This window comes from Brachycentrus maculatus, unplaced genomic scaffold, assembly GCF_059751285.1.
Source record: "Brachycentrus maculatus isolate JH-2025_06_01 unplaced genomic scaffold, ASM5975128v1 h1tg000190l, whole genome shotgun sequence".
NCBI lineage: Eukaryota > Metazoa > Arthropoda > Insecta > Trichoptera > Brachycentridae > Brachycentrus > Brachycentrus maculatus.
The window spans coordinates 1,827,651-1,855,564 of NW_028280941.1; the positions used below are offsets into that span (position 1 = coordinate 1,827,651).

General features: G+C 29.6%; 1 protein-coding gene across 1 annotated transcript in view; it reads left to right on the forward strand.

The window, feature by feature from the left end:
* The first annotated feature begins 9,514 nt into the window (after positions 1 to 9,514).
* The window catches only part of LOC148307782 (calcitonin gene-related peptide type 1 receptor-like), a 151,733-nt gene continuing 133,333 nt past the window's right edge, over positions 9,515 to 27,914 (forward strand). The window contains exon 1 of the mRNA XM_088262881.1: positions 9,515 to 9,691. The gene's annotated coding sequence lies outside the window, so the exon portion shown is untranslated. The remainder of the gene's footprint in view (positions 9,692 to 27,914) is intronic.

The window sequence follows — 27,914 nt, forward strand, 5'->3', positions numbered from 1 at the left end:
GTGTGTCCAAATACTTGTTCACAAAATCTGGATTATCTCCAATTACAGGAGTTATTTTCATATTATTTTTTGACATCTCATCAAAGATGAAGATGAATATGGTATTTTCTGGCGTTTCTCATGTGTGTGATTATAATCCAGGATTCGGATCTCACATACTAATATAAGAGTTTCTGCTTAATAAAAAGCTTCTTTACATCTCACCAATAGATGTCTCTAGTGAAGTTCTAGTGATTCATGAACAAGGTTTCTAAATTGGTTCATATATATAGAACTTCCAAGAATTTGAGTAGTGTGGTTGTCAATAATGGGTAGAATTGGTGAATGTTACACGTGTGTAAAGTGATCACTTAAACCAGCCTATGACGGTCGTAAGCCCCGTAAATGCCCAGACTTCCATATTCATCTTCATCTTTGATGAGATGTCAAAAAATAATATGAAAATAACTCCTGTAATTGGAGATAATCCAGATTTTGTGAACAAGTATTTGGACACACTCAAAATGTTGTAAATAAATTATCTGGTCAAATTATAAGCTTAATAATAAAAATGAAAATGGTATTTTCTGGCGTTTCTCATGTGTGTGATTATAATCCAGGATTCGGATCTCACATACTAATATAAGAGTTTCTGCTTAATAAAAAGCTTCTTTACATCTCACCAATAGATGTCTCTAGTGAAGTTCTAGTGATTCATGAACAAGGTTTCTAAATTGGTTCATATATATAGAACTTCCAAGAATTTGAGTAGTGTGGTTGTCAATAATGGGTAGAATTGGTGAATGTTACACGTGTGTAAAGTGATCACTTAAACCAGCCTATGACGGTCGTAAGCCCCGTAAATGCCCAGACTTCCATATTCATCTTCATCTTTGATGAGATGTCAAAAAATAATATGAAAATAACTCCTGTAATTGGAGATAATCCAGATTTTGTGAACAAGTATTTGGACACACTCAAAATGTTGTAAATAAATTATCTGGTCAAATTATAAGCTTAATAATAAAAATGAAAATGGTATTTTCTGGCGTTTCTCATGTGTGTGATTATAATCCAGGATTCGGATCTCACATACTAATATAAGAGTTTCTGCTTAATAAAAAGCTTCTTTACATCTCACCAATAGATGTCTCTAGTGAAGTTCTAGTGATTCATGAACAAGGTTTCTAAATTGGTTCATATATATAGAACTTCCAAGAATTTGAGTAGTGTGGTTGTCAATAATGGGTAGAATTGGTGAATGTTACACGTGTGTAAAGTGATCACTTAAACCAGCCTATGACGGTCGTAAGCCCCGTAAATGCCCAGACTTCCATATTCATCTTCATCTTTGATGAGATGTCAAAAAATAATATGAAAATAACTCCTGTAATTGGAGATAATCCAGATTTTGTGAACAAGTATTTGGACACACTCAAAATGTTGTAAATAAATTATCTGGTCAAATTATAAGCTTAATAATAAAAATGAAAATGGTATTTTCTGGCGTTTCTCATGTGTGTGATTATAATCCAGGATTCGGATCTCACATACTAATATAAGAGTTTCTGCTTAATAAAAAGCTTCTTTACATCTCACCAATAGATGTCTCTAGTGAAGTTCTAGTGATTCATGAACAAGGTTTCTAAATTGGTTCATATATATAGAACTTCCAAGAATTTGAGTAGTGTGGTTGTCAATAATGGGTAGAATTGGTGAATGTTACACGTGTGTAAAGTGATCACTTAAACCAGCCTATGACGGTCGTAAGCCCCGTAAATGCCCAGACTTCCATATTCATCTTCATCTTTGATGAGATGTCAAAAAATAATACTGTTTAACTAAATATAAAAAACTTAAACTCTTCATCTAATTTATATTTGAACTTTGTGATTTTCCATTTTATAATTAAAATGTAACTTGGTTTAAAATCACTATAAATATTTTATTATAACTTGATTATACCGTCTACCGGTTTCGAAGCTATTCGCTTATTTATCAAGACTAATTAATATTATTAATCAGTCTTGACAAAGAAGCGGTTAGCTTCGAAACCGGTAGACATCTTAATTAAGATAAAATAAAATATTTATAGAGATTTTAAAACATAGTTATATTTTACACATATTGAGTGTGTCCAAATAATTCTCATGTGTGTGATTATAATCCAGCATCCGGACCTCACATACTAATATAAGAGTTTCTGCTTAGTAAAAAGCTTCTTTACATCTCACCAATAGATGTCTCTAGTGAAGTTCTAGTGATTCAAGAACAAGGTTTCTAAATTGGTTCACATATACAGAACTTCCAAGAATTTGAGTAGTGTGGTTGTCAATAATGGGTAGAATTGGTGAATATTACACGTGTGCAAAGTGGTCACTTAAACCAGCCTATGACGGTCGTCAGCCCCGTAAATGCCCAGACTTCCATATTCTTCTTCATCTTTGGTGAGATGTCAAAAAATAATACTTACATTTTAATTATTAATCTCTTCAGTTAAAAAATAGTTTTAAACAATTTTATCCAGTTACGATTATACGGCTGTCCAAATTCAAAACACAGTAAGGGACATTTTTTTTGTAGTACGTTTTTTTTGCATTTTTGGACTAAGCAGATTGTACTTAGTCCAAAAATGCAAAAAAACGTACTACAAAAAAATGTCCCTTACTGTGTTTTAAGTTTGGACAGCCGTATAGTGCTTAACGTTGAATTTTAAGAATTAAAAAGATATTCTAAAAATATCTCAATATCTTAAAACGAGAACAAAAATAATCAGAGTAATATTCTAGGCACTCTAAAATCCTTCTTTTCGTGTTCGGTTCCATATCTACAAAGGATTTTCTCAACAAAAGAGACCTTATTATGTGAAAGGTTTGGATTTTCGGTAAAATATCATAACCATAATGAAGCAAGGATCCACGTCCTGATAGATTCCTTAGAAAGGGGACGTCTACTTGCTGTCAGAATATTATATTAAAATATTGAATACGCACGTTGGCGGCCCAGGGTTGAAGTAACACTCATGTGTAAAGGCAAGTTCAAGTTGCGGCTGTTTGGCTTAACACGCTCAAACATTCTTATAACTGGCCTCTATCATAGGCAACTAGCCGTAACTCAAGTTGCGGCTGTTTGGCTTAACACGCTCAAACATTCTTACAACTGGCCTCTATCATATACAATCACAGATTTTGCTTTATCTCTTTGGTTTACCGAGATATTCATTATCTAAATAGCCGCAAAATTGTATTAATTTGATACATGTTTTGGAAAATTTCATAATTTTAAGTTAACTATAATATCGTTTATCTCAAAACGACTGTTTTTAACTTGCGGCTATTTGCCTTTGCATATTAGCACAGTGAAAATTTGACGTATTTACTTCAACATTACATCAGGACCGGTTAAAAACGACGTCGGTATTTTAAAACCGGAAGTCGATCAGTTTTATCAGGAAATTAATAATATAATTAATAATATCTCCTAATTGGAGATAATCCAAATTTGTGAACTAGTATTTGGATGCATTCAAAATGTTGAAAAAAAAAATTGGTCAAATTAAAAGCTCAAATAAAAAAATTAAAATGATTTTAGCGTTTCTCAAGTAAGTGTTATAAACTAGAATTCGGCCCTCACATACAAATGAAAGAGTTCATATCACTCACTCCTTTCAAAAACGTCATAAATCAAAAATCGTCAATTTTCAGTTGTGCATGTTTTCGAAATGTCCAGAAAATGTACTATATCCCAGCAAAAGAGGCATATTTAAACTTTATATTTACCCGCTACAGGGCAGAAAGTGTTGTTATTTCATTTTTAATAATAATATATTTTTTTTTAAAACTAAATATTTTTCAAATTGAGAAAAAACTTTCAGGTTTTACCTCAAAATATCTGTTGTACAGTAAAAGGTTCAGTAAGTGGCTTGATATTTATTTTTAATACATTGTATTATATTTTTAAACATTAAAAACGTTCTCTTGAAAATTCAAGTTTTTTAAATTATGACGTTCTTGAAAGGGGTGAGCGATTATGTAAAGAGTCTAAATAAAAAATTACTTGACATTAGATACTCTAGAAGGATGAAAAGCCATCAAAAAATAAAAAAATAAAAAAAGAAGATTCATTTATAAGTTGCGAGCTACCATAGATATGTCTAGAAACAAGTTACTTAATGCGAATTTAGAAATAAATAAATAGAATCATTAAAAATAGATTGTTTCGTAAATTATACTCGGTAACTCACTAAATGGTTATCACGCAAAGATATTCCCTAGAAAGGTGAACAACGTCAAGTTTATAGTTCTTTTGTAAGGAAATCGAAAAAACGCTTAGTTTAATATTTATTCGAAAACGAATTACTAGCACATTCTCGTATTATACAATACGTATGTTTGTGTAGTGCGTCCGACAAATATAAAAATATATATATATAAAAAAAAACTATATTTAGTATGGGTATGTCCCAATTGTTGGACACAAATCGCTCACTCCTTTCAAGAACGTCATAAATAAAAACTTGATTTTTCAGGAAAACGTTTTTAAAGTTTAAAAATTTAACGTAATGTATTAAAAATAAATATCAAGCCATTTATTGAACTTTGTACAGTGCAACAGATCTTTTTAGGTTAAACCTAAAGGTTTTTTCTCCATTTGAAAAATATTTAGTTTATTTAAAAAATAAATTAAACCATTCTTTTTATTCAAAATGCAAAAAAGAAATTTTCTGCCCTGTAGCGGGTAAATATTAAGTTAAAATATGCCTCTTTTGCTGGGATATAGTACATTTTCTGGGCATTCCGAAAACATGCATAACTGATAATTGACGATTTTTGATTTATGGCGTTCTTAAAAGGAGTGAGCGAAATATGTACAACATTTTGAGTGCATCCAAATACTTGTTCACAAATCTTGGTTTCGTCACTTAGGTATTATTTTACATTTTTGACAAATAGTCTGCGTGATCGGAGGGCATGTATGACTAGATGTATGGATGTGAAGGAAGCGAGGAGTATATGTCAGAAAAGACGAGTGTAGCGTTCTATGCTCCTTGCCTACCCTTTCGGCGAAACGACATGATGGTAGTAGTAGTAGTAGTAGTAGACATCTCAATATAGATGAAGAAGAATATGGAAGTCAGATTTACAGGGCTCATGTTTGACTTTCATAAATTTAAGTAGTGTGGTTGTCAATCATGGGTAGAATGGTGAATGTTACAAGTGTATCAAATGATCACTTAACCAGCCTATGAAAGGTCATAAGCCCTGTAAATACCCAGACTTAAAAATTCTTCTTCATGTATGTTAGATGTATATAGGTTTGTCAAAATCAGTGGCTCTTTATTTACTATAATCAATTTAAAGTATTGTGTATGATGCTGCTACGTTCAACAGATGGGGCTGTCATTGTGGTAAAAAATGACATATTTTTACCTTTTACAGGTAAAAACATAATATGTCACAGGGAAATGAAGGAGGAAGCAGAAGTTTTTAATGTTTTATTACACAATATTGTTGGTGTTTTTGAGAAAATATTGTTTTCGTATATAAAATACGAAAACAATATTTTGTCTAACACTAACAACGTGTTGCTGTTACGTCAAACAGATGGTGCTGCCATTTAGGTAAAAAAACATGTTTTTTTCCGGAAAAAATACCCGTCACAGGATAAATTTAGGCGATTCAAGATTTTGAACTTATCAACATTTACATTTATATAGATATATCTCAGTAGTACACTCTATTGGGGACAAAACTCGTCACTCAATTGTTAAGTATTATTGCATCATATTTTTTTTATGTTTTAATTTAAACACAATAAAAATGAACAGACTATACAAGTGTTGTTTTGTATCGGAGTGAAGGTTATTTACTATTAATGAACGTCTACTCCATGTTACTGACATTTATTGGCAATGGTGTAAATTATACTCTGTTTAATTGCCTTCTTGATGCGATTAATACGGAATGAAGTGTACCGAGTGTTCAGCATAAAAAAGAAGTAAAAAAAAAAGAGATACAATTTGGAATTTGGATTATTCAGAATTTATGGATTTAATAACTAGTTAAATTGGCAATATTTTATTTTTATTTTGTCGTATTTAAATATTGAATTTGACCCCTTAAGGCAGTGGTTCCGAGCCTTTTTGAAGTCAGGGAGCACTTTTGATCATAAAGAAAATTCGCGGTCCACCAAAATTAAAGATCCAAAAAACATACAAAGATAACTTTCATCAAAAATTAAACTGTTCCTATTATCACAGACAAGTTAAAAATAGCAAAAATAAAAAATCAAACATTAAAAACATGAAAACTCCCATGATTTGTCCCTTCCATGAGCTTGTTGGCTTTTTAAATGTCAGCGATATAACTTCTAATATTTGATAAAGCTACTCTCATTTCTTCATCCAAATTGCTAGCCCAAGGTTCACAAATCAAGGGCCACAAATCCTTTCAATGAACCTACCATTGATGGAGCACCGTCTGTACAAATTCCTACACAAAAATCCCATGGTTTTAAAAAAATCTTAGTATGATGATATAGAATCAAAAATATCATCACACTAAGACTATTGTGAGATGAGCGCGCACAACTTCACTTTGCAAGGGTGCTGCCATCTAGTCATTATATTTGCAACTCAAATCGCACAGCAAATGAGCCAACATTGAATTTTAGTTTTCATAATTTCTTGCAACAAGCACACGGACCACCGGTTAAGAACCACTGCCTTATGGTGTTCTTTTGATTTTAACATTTTACATTCGAGTAATCACAAGGGAAATTTACGAAACCAAATGTGAATGCATCAATAATATTGCACATCGTCAGACATCTTGAAATTTCATCTCGATTAAATTAATAAGATAGATGTCATTCAGTGATTTGGTATAAAGTTTGTGAGATGACGAATTGAATAAAAAATAAAATAAAATGAAATGCGAATAAAACGAAATGCGATCTCTCAGAAGAATGTGCGATAAAACGATGTATGATAGATGTGCGAATAGTGAAATAAGGAAGGAATGCAAAGCTGAGATAAGCATTATCGATAAAATTAAGAAAGGTGTGTTGAGATGGTTTGGACATGTAGAACGAATGAGTGAGGAAAGAACGGTAAAACAAATTTATGAGGCGAATGTTAGTGGGAAAAGAAGCAAAAGAAGACCGAGAAAAACATGGCACGATCAGGTATGCCCAAATACATGAAAGTGGCCAGGTTAGGAGTCGTAACAATCGGCGGGTATGTATGAGGAGATGCATGAACGTAGAAGAGGCGAAGAATGTTTGCAAGGACAGAGTGGTGTGGCGCTCTATTCTCTCTGCCTACCCCTGCGGGGAAGCGGCGTGATGGTTAGTTAGTTAGTTAGTTAGTTAGTATATATTTGAAAATCTTAAAAGATTGGATCTGGTGGATTTTGAAAATAGGCGACACAAATACTCTACGTAGTTAATGCGTCAACTTCCGCGAGTTATCTCTGCCCTAGATATAACAAAATACAATATAAAATCGTTTTATCTCAAAATCGGAACGATATATTATATTGAAGTTACTGTTTCAATTTTTTCATTCCGAATCAATTTTCAAGCGAATGATTCGCTTACTGGTTTTATGACCCTCCATCCATTATTTGGCTCGAGATATTAAAATGTATGAGTACTTATTTCTCCCTGCCAGAGGTCCATTATTTTCAATTTAAAATCTTTTATTATTTGTTTTTAACAGCCGATATTGTACGACTATGTAACGAACAATAAACGCTACAAAATGATATACTGTAATACCTACAAGTGTCGTAAAATGTATATATGTAAGTATGTACGTATGTAGTAATAGCAATAGAGTATGTTTCAAATACATATAATTTTTTTATATCTCATCAAAGATGAAGAAGAATATGGAAGTCTTGCATTTACAGGGTTGACGACCGTCAAAGGCTGGTTTAAGTGATCACTTTACACACGTGTAACATTCACCAATTCTACTCATTATTGACAACCACACTACTGAATTTTTTTTGACATTGTTCTTGAATCACTAGAACTTCAATAGAGACATCTATTGGTGAAATGAAAAGAAGCTTTTTAATGAGCAGTAACTCTTATATTAGTATGTTTGATCTGAAGCCTAGATTATAATCACATACATGAGAAACGCCAGAAACGCACTCAAAATGTTTCAAATACATAGTTACTAAGTATATTATTTATTGATTTTACATTTTTTTCATTTGTGACCTCTTAACATAGATGAAGAAGAAAATGGATGTACGTCTCTGTGGTGTAATGGTAAGCATGTTTAGCTGACCGTGCTGGAGGTCCCAGGTTTGATTCCGAGTGTGGGGAGGCAAAAATTAATTTGAATGATTTTACACTCTTATAATAATTTGAATAATTAAATTGGTTTTATGAAAACAACAATAAAAAAATTATAAAAATATAATCTCCGTCAAATAACTAAGTATCAGGATTGCAGAAAGTAAGAAATATATGTTTTGATAAGATGACATTAAAAAAAAATGTAATGGCAATATTAATAATCTGTACCAGAAAATTTATCGAAATGTTTTATTTCATATGAACTTACTTATAAAAAATATTAAATTAGAGTGGCTTTATGAAAATAACGATATACACAGCGTTTCATTAAAAAAATAATCGCTACTAAAAAAACAGCGAATCAGGCTCGCAGTTCCTTAAATAAAATATATATTCAAGAAAAGGTTTTTTTTCAATTGTACATTATTTTTTTAATATTGCTCACTATCAAGAACGTCATATATCAAAAATCTTAAATTTTCAGCTGTGCACATTTTCGGAATGCCCAGAAAATGTACTATAAGTATCCCAGCAAAAGCGGCATATTTTTAACTGAATATTTACCCGCTACAGGGCAGATAGTGTTGTTTTTACATTTTGAAGAGGGTATTGTTTAATTATTTTTTTAAATATACTAAATATTTTTCAAATGGAGAAAAAACATTCAGGTTTTAACTTAAAAGATCTGTTGCACAATAAAAAGTTCAACAAGCGGCTTGATATTTATTTTTAAAACATTGTATTATATTTTTAAAGATTAATAACGATCTCCTGAAAAATCAAGTTTTTTTTTATATTTATGACGTTGTTGAAAGGAGTGAGCGATATGTAAATGGCAGTATTAATAATTTGTTCTAGAAAATGTATTAAAATGTTGGATTTGTTTATACTTTTCAAAGTAAAATAAAATATTAAATTAAAGTGGTTTTTTGAAAACAGCGATGGAAACAGTGCTTCATTTAAAAAATAATCACCAACAAAAAAAATAGTATAAAGCGAGAGATATTTTTCAATTGTACATTAAAATATTTTCTCAATTTTTATTACAGAAGGCGTTTCTAATTTATTTTCCATGTAAGCTACAAAAAGTCTTTGAATTTCGTAGAAATACCAGGAGTGAAGAATTATCGCGGAGGTCGGCGTAGAGACAATCGCTTCATTTCCCATACATTACTCAGTTTTACCCAGTTTTCCTTCGCTCGCCGGGCGGTACGGTTGCGTCTCGCGTCGGACGTTTTCGAAGGGATGAGAGAAATCGCAAAGTTATTCGTGATTTTTGTTAACAGGTGGGTGTTATTGTTTAAATTATACGAGTAAAAAAATATATTGTGCAGTGTTTGTTACTGGAAAGGGTTCTTGGAACCTCATTTCTTTGGATCCTGAGTTTGAATATTTTAAGGTAATAACATTTGTTTATTGTTACCTATATATATATGTTTTCTTATCCCACAGAAAACGTCCATTTTTGAAAACGTGGGTTATTGATTATTGACACCCGTAAAAAGAGTTCCAAAAAATATTTATCATAAACAGTTTTTATATAATGCCGAAAAAAAGTAAAGAGCAATATTGTATTTTTTTAATGATTTTAATTCAATTTGCCTTAGCTCGTTTTAAAATTAAATTGTGAAATAAACCTTTTAAGCGTGTATAGAATCATATAATGAATTTCATAAAAGTCGGAGACAATGTTTACTATTTAAAACAATCAAAACATCAGCATATATTTCTCAGATTCAATATAACATATGCAATACGCTAAAAGATAGACATTTTGATTATTTTACGTTTTTTATCTTATTTTTAATATAATCCCTTTTTAATACAAAAATTCATTTCTAAGCTCGAGATATTTTGATAAATAAATTTGTACTGTATAAAGTCGAATACAAACCTTCGATTCCGAAAACTACGAAATTAATTGAAGAAATATTTATTTTTAATTGGTCTGGGTGTTTGTGATACTTTTTTTAAATTTAAACTTTCTCTATCTCTATGATTATACTTGCAAACAAGTCTCTAAAATAGAAGCCATGCTTTTTATAAATTTTATAAATTGGTTTAAATCAAATAAGAAATTTTTATATAATGTGATGTTTCTTTTTCTTAGTCTTATCCACACTCAATGGTGTATAGGGCACTGAATCGTATACACACACAGTGTTATCGTTAAATACACGAAAGAAAGATGATCAGCCCTGCGCTTCATGTATTTATAAATATATATATATGTATATATATATTTATATACATATATATAAATGTATATATTTATATATTTTTATATTTGTATATATATATATAAATATATATATATATACATATATATATATATATATATATATATATATATATATATATATATATAAATATATATATATAAATATATATATATATATATATATATATATATGTATATATATATATATATATATATATATATATATATATATATATATATATATATATATATATATATATATATATATATATATATATATATATATATATATATATATATATATATATATATATATATATATATATATATATATATATATATATATATATATATATATATATATATATATATATATATATATATATACATATATATTTATATATATGTATATATATATATATATATATATATATATATATATATATATATATATATATATATATATATATATACATATATATAAATGTATATATTTATATATTTTTATATTTATATATATATATATATATATATATATATATATATATATATACATATATATATATATATATGTATATATATATATATATATATATATATATATATATATATATATATATATATATATATATATATATATATATATATATATATATATATATATATATATATATATATATATATATAAATATATATGCGTGTATAAATACATATTTAAATTGAATAATTTATGTTAATTTGTATTGATGTAATTTATGGTCATAAAAATATGTTTTGATAACGATTTGATTTGCAATTAGTAACGCCATATTTATTCATCATAATTTCACATTCAAATGAAATGATAGCCTTTTGATCTTTAGTGAAAATAATATTTCGATCCAATGTCTTCGATGAAGCTATAAATAGTGTTGAAACAGTTGTAAAATCAACATTCAAACAATATTTATAATAAAATTACAAATTAATATTAAAAGTTTTATTAGAATCAAGGAAATTATTTCAATTTTATTAAATAACAAGCTAATCCGGCGAACTTATTTAAATACTCACAAAAATCCATTCTATAATAAAATGATATAAAATCATGTTTTTTAACCTCTGCTTTGTTGTGTTTATAACACAGAATTTTTTCTAGTCTCCCATCAGTCTGATGATGTCAGTAACGACAAAATCCGATCACTGGTCAAATAAAATATATTTAGAAAAAAAACTTTATAATTGTTACTTTATTATAACATATTAGCGATGTGTGCTTTCTCTTTTATTTATTTAACGAGACACGTACAGACATTATACATCTTTTCGTCCTAGTTGCATCCCAACTTATTGACTTTTAAGACTATTGGGGTTAGCGCTCCTCATCTTCATGTTGAAGGTCCTTCTATCATGCACAACATCATCTAGGCCATGTCTTCTAATCATATTATCTTTCTGCAGCATCCATGAATTTGGTCTTCCTCTAGATGTCTTTCGAGAAAGATCCATGGCGATTGCCTGGTTTAAAATACGATCAGGTTCTCTACGTCCCATGTGCCCATACAATCTCAATAGCCTTTCCAATACCTTAGTATTTATGTCTGTTACACCCAGGCTACAAATAGAATTAATTTTTATTATTTTGTCCTACTATTGGTACGACAAAACAATGTTTATTATAGTATGGAGCGCATTCTCTTATCGATTGTAGCACATTCTCAAAACATAAAACGTGACTATTTGCAAGTTGGAAAATTGTAAATATTTAAGTGTCAATTAACGTTTCAAGAAATGCGGTAAAATTTAAAAATATTTCCATTGTTTGAAGCACTGGGAGCGCATAAAATGCAACTGATAAGCGTCAAACTAATGATCTTCCGATAAACTACTCCAACGCTCCTGTTCGACATCTCAAGTATGGCACGTTCACTTGCTGCAATTCAATTATATGCACCGATGTAACCTACATACATAATAATATTATGTCATATAACCTACTCAGCTCCATACGCACACACACATATTATATATGTATATATAAATATATATACATTTATAAATATATATATATATATATATATATATATATATATATATATATATATATATATATATATATATATATATATATATATATATATATATATATATATATATATCGTAGTCATACAGGAGAAAGTGTATTTTGCACAAAAACGTGATCATTGACTATTTGATATCTTACTAGCTTAATATTGCCTTGAAAAAAATCCCAAAGGATTTTAAACTTGGAAGTATAATATATTGACTTGTTAAAAATGACTAACTGCATTGATGTTTATTTTCTTGCCAAGCAAAAGTGACTTAAGTGGCCCTCCTGAACATTTAACGTTTTGGTAGTTAGTCACTTTCTCCTGTACAACTACGATATGTATAACTTTATATCGGATAATTTTGCATGTTTTTTATATGTGTGGAATCAAGGTAAAAATAAAACATTATTTCATGTGTTTAATTTTGAAATGTGTCAGTAATAAATATCTGCTTCATATTACTTGATACATAAATAATAATAATCTCGAAACGGTGGTCATTAATATATGATCGCCGCGATTGAAAGTGTTAATGTAGTTTTCCTTGGGACATGCTTGTGATGTCTGGCAAAGCGTAACGTCTTGGCAGACTCATTAATTCGCTGCAAACAAACTTAATTAAATATTATTATCATATTATTTTTTGACACCTCATCAAAGATGATGAAGAATATGGAAGTCTGGACATTTACAGGGCTGACGACCGTCATATACTGGTTTAAATGATCACTTTACACACGTGTAACGTTCACCAATTCTACCCATTATTGACAACCACACTAATCGAATTCTTGGAAGTTCTACATATTATATATGAACCAATTTCGAAACGTTGTTCTTGAATCATTAGAACTTCACCAGAGACATCAAGAGAATTCGTGAGTTATCAATCATTTCCATTTTTAAATTTTTTATATATTTAATAATATATAATATATATTTAGTCCGCCTCCGTAGTGCGTAGTCTGGAGGTCCCGGGTTCGATTTCCAGGGGGGTTTAATAAATATAAGTGATTTTTTCACTCTAATATTTATTCAATATTACTCTGGACTGGTACCTGAAGTGGAGGGCTGATCACCTTTCTTTCATGTTTAAACGATCGAGATAACACTGCGTTTATATGAAGCAGTGCTCTATGCACGATTAAGGTGCGGTAAGGGTTTTATAATATTATAATATGTTCATACTTCACAAAGTATTAATATATAGAAATAAAGTTCTACTTTAATTCGAGAACTAGTAACTTGTTGGCAAACATCGCATCGCTCTCCGACCAAAAACGGGTTTTAAAGATCTCTCTGAAGCCTGATATGTCATATTATGTTTCCTCTTTTCTATTTTGTCTTTCATTCTACTCAGAACCTCTTCATTTTTCTAAAGTCTTTCTACCCAGCTTATTCTTTTCAGCGTTCTAACTCTACATACAATTAAAATATCGCGGGAGCAACGCGTATATATCCACAATATTTTTAAAGCGTTGTTGGGTAATATATCCAAAATTAAACACGTTTATTAGATTAAATTCTATTTTTATTAACATATATTTATATATATTTTATTTATTGTTTCGGCATTAACTTTGTGGTAAGACATGTTACAATGATTAAAGAAAACACTTGTTTTTTACCACTTGAGTTTTATTATAGACTACATATTTCAGAAGTTAAACTTCCATCATTCATTGTTATTATACAGACCTGAATGATGGAAGTTTAACTTCTGAAACATGTAGTCTATAATAAAACTCAAGTGGTAAAAAACAAGTGTTTTCTTTAATCATTGTAAATATATATATGATAATATATATCGCGTTTCGTCTTATTAAGACATTATCAAACGTATTTAGGCATTATAAGAAAATGGGTGTTTGATACTGTCTTAGTGAGACGAAACGCTTGACATTGTGTCATATATATCGCTCAATCCTTTCAACAACGTCATATATCAGAAGACTTGACTTTTCAGGAGATCGTTTTTAAAGTTTAAGAATATAATAAAAAGTATTACAAATAAATATCAAGCCACTTATTGAACTTTTAACTGTGCAAAAGATCTTTTTAGGTAAAACGTGAAGGTTTTTTTCTCTATTTGAAAAATATTTATAAAAATATTTATTTATTTATTTAAAAAAAATAATAAAACAATACTTTTTTTAATGCAAAAACAACACTTTCTGCCCTGTAGCGGGTAAATATGATATTAAGTTTAAAATATGCCGCTTTTGCTGGGATAAAGTACATTTTCTGGGCATTCCGAAAACATGCACAACTGAAAATTGACGATTTTTTATTTATGACGTTCTTGAAAGGAATGAGCGATAAATAGGTTCGTATCATTTTGTTTTAAATGGATATTAATCGTTTTTATTTTAAAATTTTATTCTGTCAGATAAAGTTAGATTAGTTTTACTATCCGTTTTGTAAATCTCCAAGTTGTGACAGTAACTTATGGTAATTTATCATATAAGTATGTGAATATTATTTTTTGACATCTCATCAAAGATGAAGAAGAATATGGAAGTCTGGGCATTTACGGGGCTTACGACCGTCATAGGCTGGTTTAAGTGATCACTTTACACACGTGTAACATTCACCAATTCTACCCATTATTGACAACCACACTACTCAAATTCTTGGAAGTTCTATATATATGAACCAATTTAGAAACTTTGTTCTTGAATCACTAGAACTTCACTAGAGACATCTATTGGTGAGATGTAAAGAAGCTTTTTTATTAAGCAGAAACTCTTATATTAGTATGTGAGATCCGAATCCTGGATTATAATCACACACATGATGTGTGATTATAATCCCCGTAAATGCCCAGACTTCCATATTCTTCTTCATCTTTGATGAGATGTCAAAAAATAATATGAAAATAACTCCTGTAATTGGAGATAATCCAGATTTTGTGAACAAGTATTTGGACACACTCAAAATGTTGTAAGTATGTGAAGTTGAGAAGCGCGCTTGATGGTTTTATTAAAAGAGCGAACACAGTTTCAGATTATTTACTAGATAAATAAGATAAAAACGTGATCAAGGTTGGAGGAGGTAAATTCCGGTAAGACGCTAAGCAAATATTATCGCTAGAGGTAGATAAACAAAAATCCGAGGTGTTATTTCGATTGAATACATCTCGTGTCTTTGAGCACACACCTTATATAGTTCCAAAAATAGTTCGGTATACGAAATCCGGCTCGAAGGACCATCCTACCAAGTGAGTTTGTAAATTCATGTTAAATTTATCTAGGCGTACTCATAGACAATTTAATATTTTTTTAAACATCTCACCATAGATAAAGATGAATATCTCTGGGTATTTATACGTCTTACGACTTGTCATAGGCTTGTAAGTGATCACTTAACACACGTGTAACGTTCCACCCATAATTGACAACTACTCTTCTTAAATTTTCGGATTTTCTAAATGTATGATTAATCTCATGACAGTCAACATCTCAACAAAGATGAAGAATAAAATAGAAGTCTGAATTTTTGGAACTTATTAATTATTCATATACCCATTTTTTTTACATACTGCAAGACTTGTACATGATCTTGTACGATTTTTACGAAGCTTATAATGTGACCAATTATTTTAATCCCCAGTTTTGTAAACAAGGATTAAGAATTTAGACATATCCAAAATGTTTTGAATACTCTTATTTAAATTAATTAACAGTGGTACATACACACACACGCACTCATACACCATAAATGTATATATGTCGTAAGAATGAAAGGCTGAAGTAAGCATTATCGATAAAATTAAGAAAAGTGTGTAAAGATGGTTTGGGCATGTGAAACGTTAAGTGAATAAAGAACAGAAAAATTAGTTGAAAATAGGAGCAGAAAAAGACCGAGATAAACTTGGCATAATTAAGTATTTCAAATTCTTGGGCGTCGTTAGACCAGGAGTTGAAATAATCAGCGGGTACATATGAGGAGATGCATGAATGTGGACTAGGCGATAACTGTTTGTAAAGACATATCGGTGTGCCGTTGTATTATATCTGCCTACCCTTGCAGAAGCGGTGTGATGGTTAGCTAGTTGAATTGACTCTATAAACGTCTGTTTTAATGTTTACGCTTCAATATCCTACTAATAATAGACCCGAGTTTCGTTTCAATAATGCTTGGAACAGCTATTCGATTTGGGGCTTCAATAGAGATGGGATTTAGAGTCCCGAAAACAATTCTCTTGTTCCAACAGATCCAGACGGTCCCAGATTAGTTTTTATACGAAATCCATACGAGTCCATAATGAGTCCATCTTACTTATCAGATTGTCCTCGTTTGAGACTATGACGTCAGAAATCTAGTAAAATGAATAGGTATGTAGGTACCTAACCACACACTGGAGTAGAAATATCTTAGAAATAGCTACATGGAACAACTATAGAGTGTTTTTTTATTAGGTACACAAATTATAATTTCTTGCAATAAGTTGATGGTGGCATCCGCCGTGTGGCATGTTGCGCCATCTTGTTGAAACCAGAGCTCTGTCACATCAATGCCATTCAACTGAGGTAGGAAGAAGTCAGTAATCATGGTTCTGTAGCGCTCTCCATTGACCGTAACATTCTGGCTGGCATCGTCTTTAAAAAGTATGAGCCAATGATTCCACCTGCCCATAAAGCACACCAAACAGTGACTTTTTTATTTCTTTGACATTTCTGCTTATTGATATAGCCACGTAACCAAAGCAAAAAAAAATGTGTATATTTAGCTAAAATATATTTTTGACGCCATTAAATCTATTAAAATTCACTGTTTGGTGTGCTTTATGGATGTGGTGCAAGACGATTCCGGTCAGAATATTAAGTCATTGGACAGCAGTAGAGAACCATGATTACTGACTTCTTCGTACCTCAGTTGAATGGCATTGAGGTGGAAGAGCTGTGGTTTCAACAAGATGGCGCAACACTTAAAAAAAAAACTGAAATATTTGTGCTTTTATTATTCACACAAATATTTTAATTTCGTACTATTTCTGTGAGCCTCATTATTAGAAATAGGTATCAAATAGTCGTAGAGTGGTTTCGAACCGAGAAACTCTGACTTGAAGAGTCCGCGACACATGCCACACGGCGGGTGCCACCATAAATTTATTGCATGAAATTTGTATACCATTAAAAAAAAACATCCTATACATACATTTCTAGTACCGTACTATTTTTTAAACAGAAAATCTACCTTTTCCGATTAACTCTGCATCGATTCGAATTCCGCAGAACTTTTTCAATCAACTTTTTTTAGCTGCTTTAACTTTAGAAATCTATAAGAAATTAACAGGCAAAAATGCCAATTGCAAAATGAATTCAGAGTATGAAAGAATAAAAAAAGTTACAAAGCAAAAAAATAAGTATTTATCAGTGAAGAACCAATTCATATGTTTGTCATAAGGTTTCAGAAGACTGGATAAAAGACTAAAAATGTTACAAATTAAAGAAAAACGAGTATTTACTAGTGGAGAATCATTTCATATGTTGGTCAGACTATTAATGTTTCAAAATACTAAAACAGTAACAAAGTAAAGAAAAATGAGCATAAGTAGAGAATAGTTTCATATTTTATCTGACAAACATATAAAATGATTCTTCACTTTAAAATACTCTTATTTTTCTTTGCTTTGTACCTTTTAAAGTATTTTATTCTGTATTGTGTAAAATCAATAATCCTCCCAAAAAATGAAATAATTCTTCACTGAAAAATATTCTTTTTTTAACTTTGTAAGTTTTAAAATTATTTTATCCTGTATTTTGAAATATCAATAATCTGATCCAAATATCGAACAGTTCTCCACTAATAAATACTATTTTTTCTTTACTGTGTAACTTTTAAAGTATTTTATCCTATATTTTAAAGCATCAATAATCTGATCAACATATGAAATGGTTTTTCACTAATAAATACTCATTTTTCTTCACTTTGTAACTTTTTTAGTATTTTATCCTGAGTTCTGAAACATCAATAAACTAACCGACTTAGGTTTCCACTAATAAATAACCATTTTTCTTTACTTTGTAACTTCTTCAGTATTTTATCCTGTATTCTGAAACGTAAATAATCTGCCCAACATATAAAATGGTTCGCCACTTATAAATACTCATTTATCTTGACTTTGTAAATTTTTAAAGTATTTTATCTTGAATTCTGAAACTTCAATAATATGACTACCACATGCAATGGTTTTCTACTGAAAAATACTGATTTTTATTTACATTGTAACTTTTTTAGTTTTTAATCCTGTATTTTGAAATATCATTAATTTGATCAAAATATGGAAGAGTTCTCCACTAATAAATACTATTTTTTCTTTACTGTATAACTTTTTAAGTATTTTATACTGTATTTTAAAACATCAATAATCTTATCAACTAATGAAATGGTTTTTCACTTACAAATACTCATTTTTCTACACTTTGTATTTTCTGAAACAGTTCTGAAACATCAATAAACTGCCCAACTAAGGTTTTCACTAATAAATAATCATTTTTCTGTACTTTGTAACTTCTTCAGTATTTTATCCCGTATTCTTAAAAGGTTAATAATCTGACCAACATATAAAATGGTTCGCCACTTATAAATACTCATTTATCTTGACTTTGTAACTTTTTTTAGTATTTTATCTTGAATTCTGAAACGTCAATAATCTGACTAACAGATGCAATGGTTCTCCACTGAAAAATACTCATTTTTCTTTACTTTGTAACTTTTTTATTCTCTTATCCTCAGTTCTGAAATACCAATAACCTGACCAACATATGAAACGCTTTGTTTATGGTGATTAAAATTTTATGTTCCTCTGGTTATTATGTATTTGAAGTAAGCGCGCGTTTAAGAAACCATCAAATTAAACTTAATTGCATTCTTGAAGTTAATGGTAACACATAAAGAATGTTGCTATTTTTTCACTTTTGTAGTTTTAGTACCTGCCTGGATTTAATAGGACTTTTTAAAGAGAGGCTTCTGAAAATTTTGTGGATATTAGTGGGTGCCTTATGAGCGTATCTAGAAATTCCGTTCTAACGAATGGTTCCGAAATAAAACTCTCGCCAAAACCAGCACGCCCTTGAGGTAGTTTTTACGAACATGGAAAAAAAGGATTTTATTAGCTTTACATTTTGACATCTCAACATAGATGAAGAAGAAGAATGTGGAATATCTCCTGACACAGTACATGTCAGTTCACAACAGCCATCTTTGTTAAACTTAGAAAGCTTTTATTTAGCAGAGATCCTTTAATTTGTATGTAAAATCCGAACTAAGTAGCTTTCTCAGTATGTAAAATCCGGATTATTTTACATACTGAGAAAGGCCGGAAAATCTAATTTTCATTTTTTAAGCAGCTTTGATAATTTGACGGGGTTATTTTACTATTATTTTGTTTGTTGTTTTTTGAGATCTTAACATGGTGAAGAAGAATACGGAAATCTTTATATTTACAAGGCTTATGACCTGCCATATGCTGGATAAGTGATCACTTTACACACGTGCACATTATTTTTATTCATTTTATGACAATTTCCTTTTGTACCTTCATCCGGACGCAATTGTGTTAAGTTAATCGTTAATTTTGTATCAGTCTTACGTTTCAGGTGATGAGAAATAGTCCAGGATAATGTTAAAATAATATATTAGAGAAAAAATATATATTTTTACTTTTTTTACTAAAATGTTAGTAATATTAGTATAAAACCACTCATCGAGATTTTTATGTCTACCGGTTTCGAGACGTACCCGTCTCTTCGTCAGGACAATCACTACCCAGCATGCATACCATACTACCCTTCACTACCATAGCACTATTTACACACTTAAAACTACAAAAATATTTAACACATGCGATTTTTAGTCGACCCGAAGACCAACATGCACTAAAGGTTGCAGCACAAACATGCGTTACGAGCCGAGGTCAGACATGCACTAGGGTTAAACATTATTATTGAACCAGCTTACCATATATACTCGTAGGATGAAAGGAGTGGGCGGGTTTGATTAAAGTATATTTTTAGGGAAGTAATTCTATTATTTTTTGACATCTCATCAAAGATGAAGAAGAATATGGAAGTCTGGGCATTTACGGGGCTGACGACCGTCATAGAATGGTTTATGTGATCACTTTACAAACGTGTAACATTCACCAATTCTACCCATTATTGACAACCACGCTACTCAAATTCTTGGAAGTTCTATATATATATATGAACCAATTTAGAAACCTTGTTCTTGAATCACTAGAACTTCACTAGAGACATCTATTGGTGAGATGTAAAGAAGCTTCTTATTAAGCAGAAACCAGCCTATGACGGTCGTCAGCCCCATAAATGCCCAGACTTCCATATTCTTCTTCATCTTTGATGAGATGTCAAAAAATAATATGAAAATAATTCCTGTAATTGGATATAATCCAGATTTTGTGAACAAGTATTTGGACATACTCAAAATATTGTGAAGTGATTCTATATTTTTGTGATTTGTTTTTTCTTTATTTCAACATCACTGGAAATCGTACCAGGGACCTCGAGTATAGTAGTCGAACGTGATCGCCACTATGCTATGCAGCCGGATGTTTACAATTTAATTTTAGTTACAACTTATTTCTTATAAAATATTTTCACGGATCAAATAAGAAAAGTATGAATAAACGAAATATTATAAAGGATTGCAGATCTCTCTACCATTGGCAAAACCACATATTTCGGGTTCAGATATAAGTATCTCAAACAAAATAATATTTTCCTAATCTTAATAAGGATGTGGTATATATATACATATAAATACATATAAAAACCACATCCCCCTCACATGAGAAATTACTTAATTAGGATATACTTATAAACTTTCCCATATTAATTTTCTTAAAGAATTTATATTTATTTTAAGAATAACGTATTTGTGTTATTTTATGTGATGTTACGTCGCTCACTCCTTTCAACAACGTCATATATAAAATAAAAAAAACTTGATTATTCAGGAGATCGTTTTTAAAGTTTAAGAATGTAATAAAATGTATTAAAAATAGATATCAAGCCACTTATTGAACTTTTTACTGTGCAACATGTCTTTTTAGGTGTAACCTGAAGGTTTTTTCTCCATTTGAAACATATTTAGTGTATTTGAAAAAAAATATTAAACAAAACCTTTCCTTCAAAATGCAAAATCAACACTTTCTGCCCTGTAACGGGTGAATACTTAGTTAAAAATATGCCGCTTTTGCTGAGATATAGTGCATTTTCTGGACATTCCGAAAATATGAACCACGGAAATTTGACGATCTTTGATATATGACGGTGTTGAAAGGAGCGAGCGACATTTGTGTAAATGATTCTTTTCAGCTAAGCCTTTACATTTCCATAACATGTATTGGTCGAGTAAAGAGAGTTTTTATTTGATTCACAGCATGTTGTCAATAAAAAAATATAGTCTAATTATTAAGCTTCAAATTATTATCTTTAAGTACACAACCATGATACACGATTTACGCACAACGAAGGTTTGATAGTCCCAAGAATTAACAATAAATATGGGAGTCCAACACTGCAATATATCGTTCCGAACATTTTTAATTTGTTGCCGACGGATGTTAGAGGTGAAATGATGGAACAAAGGCACAATAAAGGAATGGGTGAATGGTCAAGAGTTAATTTTATGAAAATTGTAAAATGTTTATATTCTTAATTTTTTTTCTCTTTTTTGTGGGTATATCAGGTTATAATCGTTAAAAACAAAAAAAATATATTAAAAAACAACTCAACCGACAAGACACACAAGGTGGCTTAGTGGGACTCTTGGGGAACAAAAATTTGTTTTAAATGTGTTTAAAATTGTGATTTAAATAAATGTTTACAATTTATGTTCATAAAAAAATAATAGTAGACATATTACTACCAATGTTTTGAGTATTAATTTCTTTGTTCACAAATCTTGGTTTTAGTTACTTAGAAAAATACAAATGTTTTCCTCGATAGTTTGTATTTTGTCATGTTATTCTCGAAATAAGTGGTTTTATACAAATGTTTTATTTTCATATTTAACCACTTAGAATTTCAACATTTTTAAACCTCAAATGATATCAGTGTCAATTACTGGTCCTTGCTCACGATTCCCCTGTTTACCCTACTGTATAATTAATCGTTTTTCTTTCACAACTTACTTACTAAACCAAGTTTAGTATAAATTTTACGCAGTTAGGTTCTAACCGTTGACTGATAATTGAATTTTAATCTTCAGTTTACTTTTGTTCTTAACTTTGGCCAAATTTTCGAAACTTGTGCTGTGACGGTTTGTTATTGTTAATCAAAAGATTGTGTTTCTTTAGAAACTTATTTGGTAAATTTATATTGAATAATTTGTATGTATTAAAGTACTTCTTTCAGTCAGAATTTTATATTAAAATAAGTTAATGCTTCAAAGATTGTTTAATTATTGTGTTCGGTACGCATATTAAAATAAATCTGTACAAAAAATTATTAAAATTTAAAATTTTAATTAAATTTTGGTTTTATTGAAATCATGCAAAAATTGTATTTTTATACGGATTACATAAAAAAAACTAGCTACTTTCTTTGAAAAGTTGTTTTTTAGGAAAAACCTTTAAACTAACAATCTAAACTAAACTAAGGTACTGAAAAGCATACACAACTTTCTTATTTATATCTTAACATACATGAAGACGAATATGGTTGTTTTGGCTTTTTAGGGCTTACGACCTGTCAACGGCTGGATTAAGTAATCACATTAAAAATGTTAGTTTGTATTCCATGAGAAAGCAGGATGGATACAGTCCCCGGGTGAACGAAATAATTAAGACTCCCTCGATATGCTACTGTCTACTGTTTTTATTTTATTATTTTTTACGTAAGTATTTGGTATATTTCTAATATCAGTGTATTTATAAAAAATATATACATAGGTAGGTATACCTTATGGACTTTCGAGGCTTGCACACATTACTTGAAGGTTTGGAATAAAGTTGTATATGTTCGTGCATATGAATATATATATATATATATATATATATATATATATATATATATATATATATATAATATATATATATATATATATATATATATATATATATATATATATATATATATATATATATATATATATATATATATATATATATATATATATATATATATATTTATATATATATATATATATATATATATATATATATATATATATATATATATATATATATATATATATATATATATATATATATATATATATATATATATATATATATATATATATATATATATATATATATATATATATATATATATATATATATATATATATTATATATATATATATATATATATATATATATATATATATATATATATATATATATATATATATATACATAAATATATATATATATATATATATATATATATATATATATATATATATATATATATATATATATATATATATATATATATATAAATATATATGTATATATAAATATATTTATATATATATATATATATATATATATATATATATATATATATATATTTATATATATATATATATATATATATATATATATATATATATATATATATATATATATATATATATATATATATATATATATATATATATATATATATATATATATACATATATATATATATATATATATATATATATATATATATATATATATATATATATATATATATATATATATATATATATATTTATATATATATATATATATATATATATATATATATATATATATATTTATATATATATATATATATATATATATATATATATATTTATATATATATATATATATATATATATATATATATATATATATATATATATATATATATATATATATATATACATAAATATATATATATATATATATATATATATATATATATATATATATATATATATATATATATAAATATATTTATATATATATATATATATATATATATATATATATATATATATATATATATATATATATATATATATATATATATATATATATATATATATATATATATATATATATATATATATATATATATATGTATATATATAAATATTTATAAATATATGTACAACATATATTGTATACATGCATATTAAAATCGGACATTACCTATGTATTATAAACAAGTTATCACCTTGCCTTCATGTAGGTAATGATCAAGATAAAACTGCGCACTGTGTCAATACGATGGAGTGCCCTATGCACCATTGGGTGCGGATAAAGGTTAAAAGAAGAAGAATAATAATAAAATAGCAGCGTACCATCCTTAAAAATTAATTAAAATACGAAATTAAAGAAAGAATCTGTAAATGAGAGTATCAGAAGATGACAATGGGGGAGACCAATCATTGTGGGGTGTAATTAAAATCGGTCAACTGTAGGAACCCCTGATGGTGTGGGAAGGAGAGGAGGGGGGTTCCCGAGATGAGTGATGGGTTTAAATTTATTTTAAATTAAAGAAAATAGGTCGCGTCGAAGAGTGTCTGCCCGAATCGACTAGTGCTATCGGAGAAATGCGTGAATTAATAATTTCTCGATTATTACTTTTGTTTAAACTGTCAAAGACGACGGAAATCGAGAATTCCGATAGTTTTTTGACAGATCTATACCCATCGAGTGAACACATCAGTACTTCTGATCCTTTTTGAGGTCAGGGAGCACTTTTGATCATAAGGAAAATTCGCGGTACACCAAAACTAAAGATCCAAAAAACATTCAAAGATTATAATAATAAATAAATAAACCCATATCCGCTCCCTAGGTAGATCATTTGGAATCCACAAACTGTCACCAGGCTTTTCTGTCGGCTGCCAGCTCCCTTGCATCCTCCCAATTCAGATCCGCGTCCCGTAGTTCTGACGAGTACTGCCGACGAATTGTCAGCAGTGGTCGTCCCGGGCGGCGCGAACCTGATGCCTTGTAAAAGAGGCAAGCTTGATTAAGGCTCTCAGGAGGCATGCGGCGTACATGGCCAAGCCAACTGAATCGCCTTTTCTTGACGACAGTTGTGACCATGATTTGCTGCGTCCTACGCCTTATCTCTTCATTCCTCACAAAGTCAAACCAAGGCACGCCTAAAATTCTCCGCAGACACCTATTCTTTAATTTCTACCGGTTTCGATGCTAACCAGTAGACACTACAATCAAGTTTTAATAAAATATTCAAAGCGATATTAAAACTAAATTATATTTTAATTACAAAATGTAAAACCATAGTCAGTACTTTAAATATAAATTATACACAAATATAGCTTTCATTAAAAATAAAGCTAATTATTTTATTGCGGACAAGTTATATTAATAAAAACCAAAAGCTTTGCAAAACCATAATATATTTATTTCGAAAACAAAAATAATTTTCTCAATTCAAAAACGGTGCTTTAACAAAAAAATACAATTACGTTAAATGTTATCTGGGTTTAAATAAAATTAAGTTACAGGCTATAGATTATCCCGCATTTAGAAAGATAGGCTGGTAATGATATGCGTTATTGTATTACACGAATGGTATAATCAATAACCACAATAATAGACAAAGTTATTTGAAATATTGACGTAAAATCATATCCATTAGCTTGTTTACAAAAAGTTTCGGGGCTTTTTTTATGGGCTTCCTCCGGCTAAATTGTTTACGCTGTGTTTTAAATATAAATGATTTATGTGCCAGATATATCGCACTTTTTGCTACCGACAGAGAGTCGAGATAAAGAGGCTGAATATTCAATCAGCAAAGAGTCTAGAGCAGTTCGGCTGTCCAAACTTAAAACACAGTAAGGGACATTTTTTTAGCGGTGCGTTTTTTTTTGCATTTTCTGACTAAGTAGATTCTACTTATTCCTAAAATGCAAAAAAAACGTACTACAAAAGAATGTCCCTTACTGTGTTTTGAGTTTGGACAGCCGAGTTGCTCTCAACCGTGTTGGAGGTACCGAACTCCACCAGTTTCATATGCGCGTTCTTCAAACCATTAATAGGGTACTAATTTAACATACTTTACCTATAAAGGATTGTGTAAGACTAATTTTTTTACAACATTTTGAGTGTGTCCAAATACTTGTTCACAAAATCTGGATTATCTCCAATTACAGGAGTTATTTTCATCTTATTTTTTGACATCTCATCAAAGATAAAGAAGAATATGGAAGTCTGGACATTTACGGCTGGTTTAAGTGATCACTATACACACGTGTAATATTCACCAATTCTACCTAATATTGACAACCACACTATTAAAATTCTTGGAAGCTCTATATATATGAGATGTCTCTAGTGAAGTTCAAGAACAACGTTTTGAAATTGGTTCATATATGTATATAGAAATTTTAAGAATTTTAATAGTGTAGTTGTCAATAATGGGTTACACGTGTGTAAAGTGACCACTTAAACCAGCCTATTACGGTTGTTAGCCCCGTAAATGCCTAGACTTCCAAACACATTTTTTGTTTAAAACGACCGATATAATCAATATTTTTATTCATAATTTTCTTTTGGAAAATTCGCCTTCGTAAAAACGTTGTTTTCGTAAGTTGGTAAGGAGTGAAGTCACAAAAACGATGGACCTATTTTAATATTGGTAACATGGCAAAATTGTTGGCGGATCTATTTGCTGATTTCTAAGAAGCAGAGGAAGACCGAAAAAAACATGGCACGATCAGGTATGCCAAATACTTTAAAGTGGTCAGGTTAGGAGTCGTAACAATCGGCGGGTATGTATGAGGAGATGCATGAACGTGGAAGAGGCGAAGAATGTTTGCAAAGACTGAGTGGTGTGGCGTTCTATTCTCTCTGCCTACCCCTGCGGAGAAGCGCCGTGATGGTTAGTTAGTTAGTTAGTTAGTTTTTATCATTTTTCATAAGTCGGGTGTGTGTTTTGACCTCCACCGAACCCGGGAGACTGACTCACCGAACCCAGGTTAAGCACCACTGCTCTAGAAGATTGCGGCTATTTCAGTACTGACACGACGAAACATATCACAGTTAGATCGTAAAACTACATAGTTCTGGAAGGTCAAAGGGGACCGAAATGAGCCCATCAATTTTTATAAGGTACACACAACTTGTATGCTTTGGAGGTCAGGAGACGCATGAATGTGGAGGAGGCGAAGATTGTTTGGAAATATTGGTGTGGGGTCCTATTCTTTCTGCCTACCCCTGCGGGGAAGTGGCGTGAAGGGATACTCTGGACCTGACTACTAAGTATTTGAAATACTTGATCGTTCCAAGTTTTTTCGACCTTCCTCTCTTATATTTCCAACTACATTAATTTAATATTCCGTTATATTATCTTTATAATTTT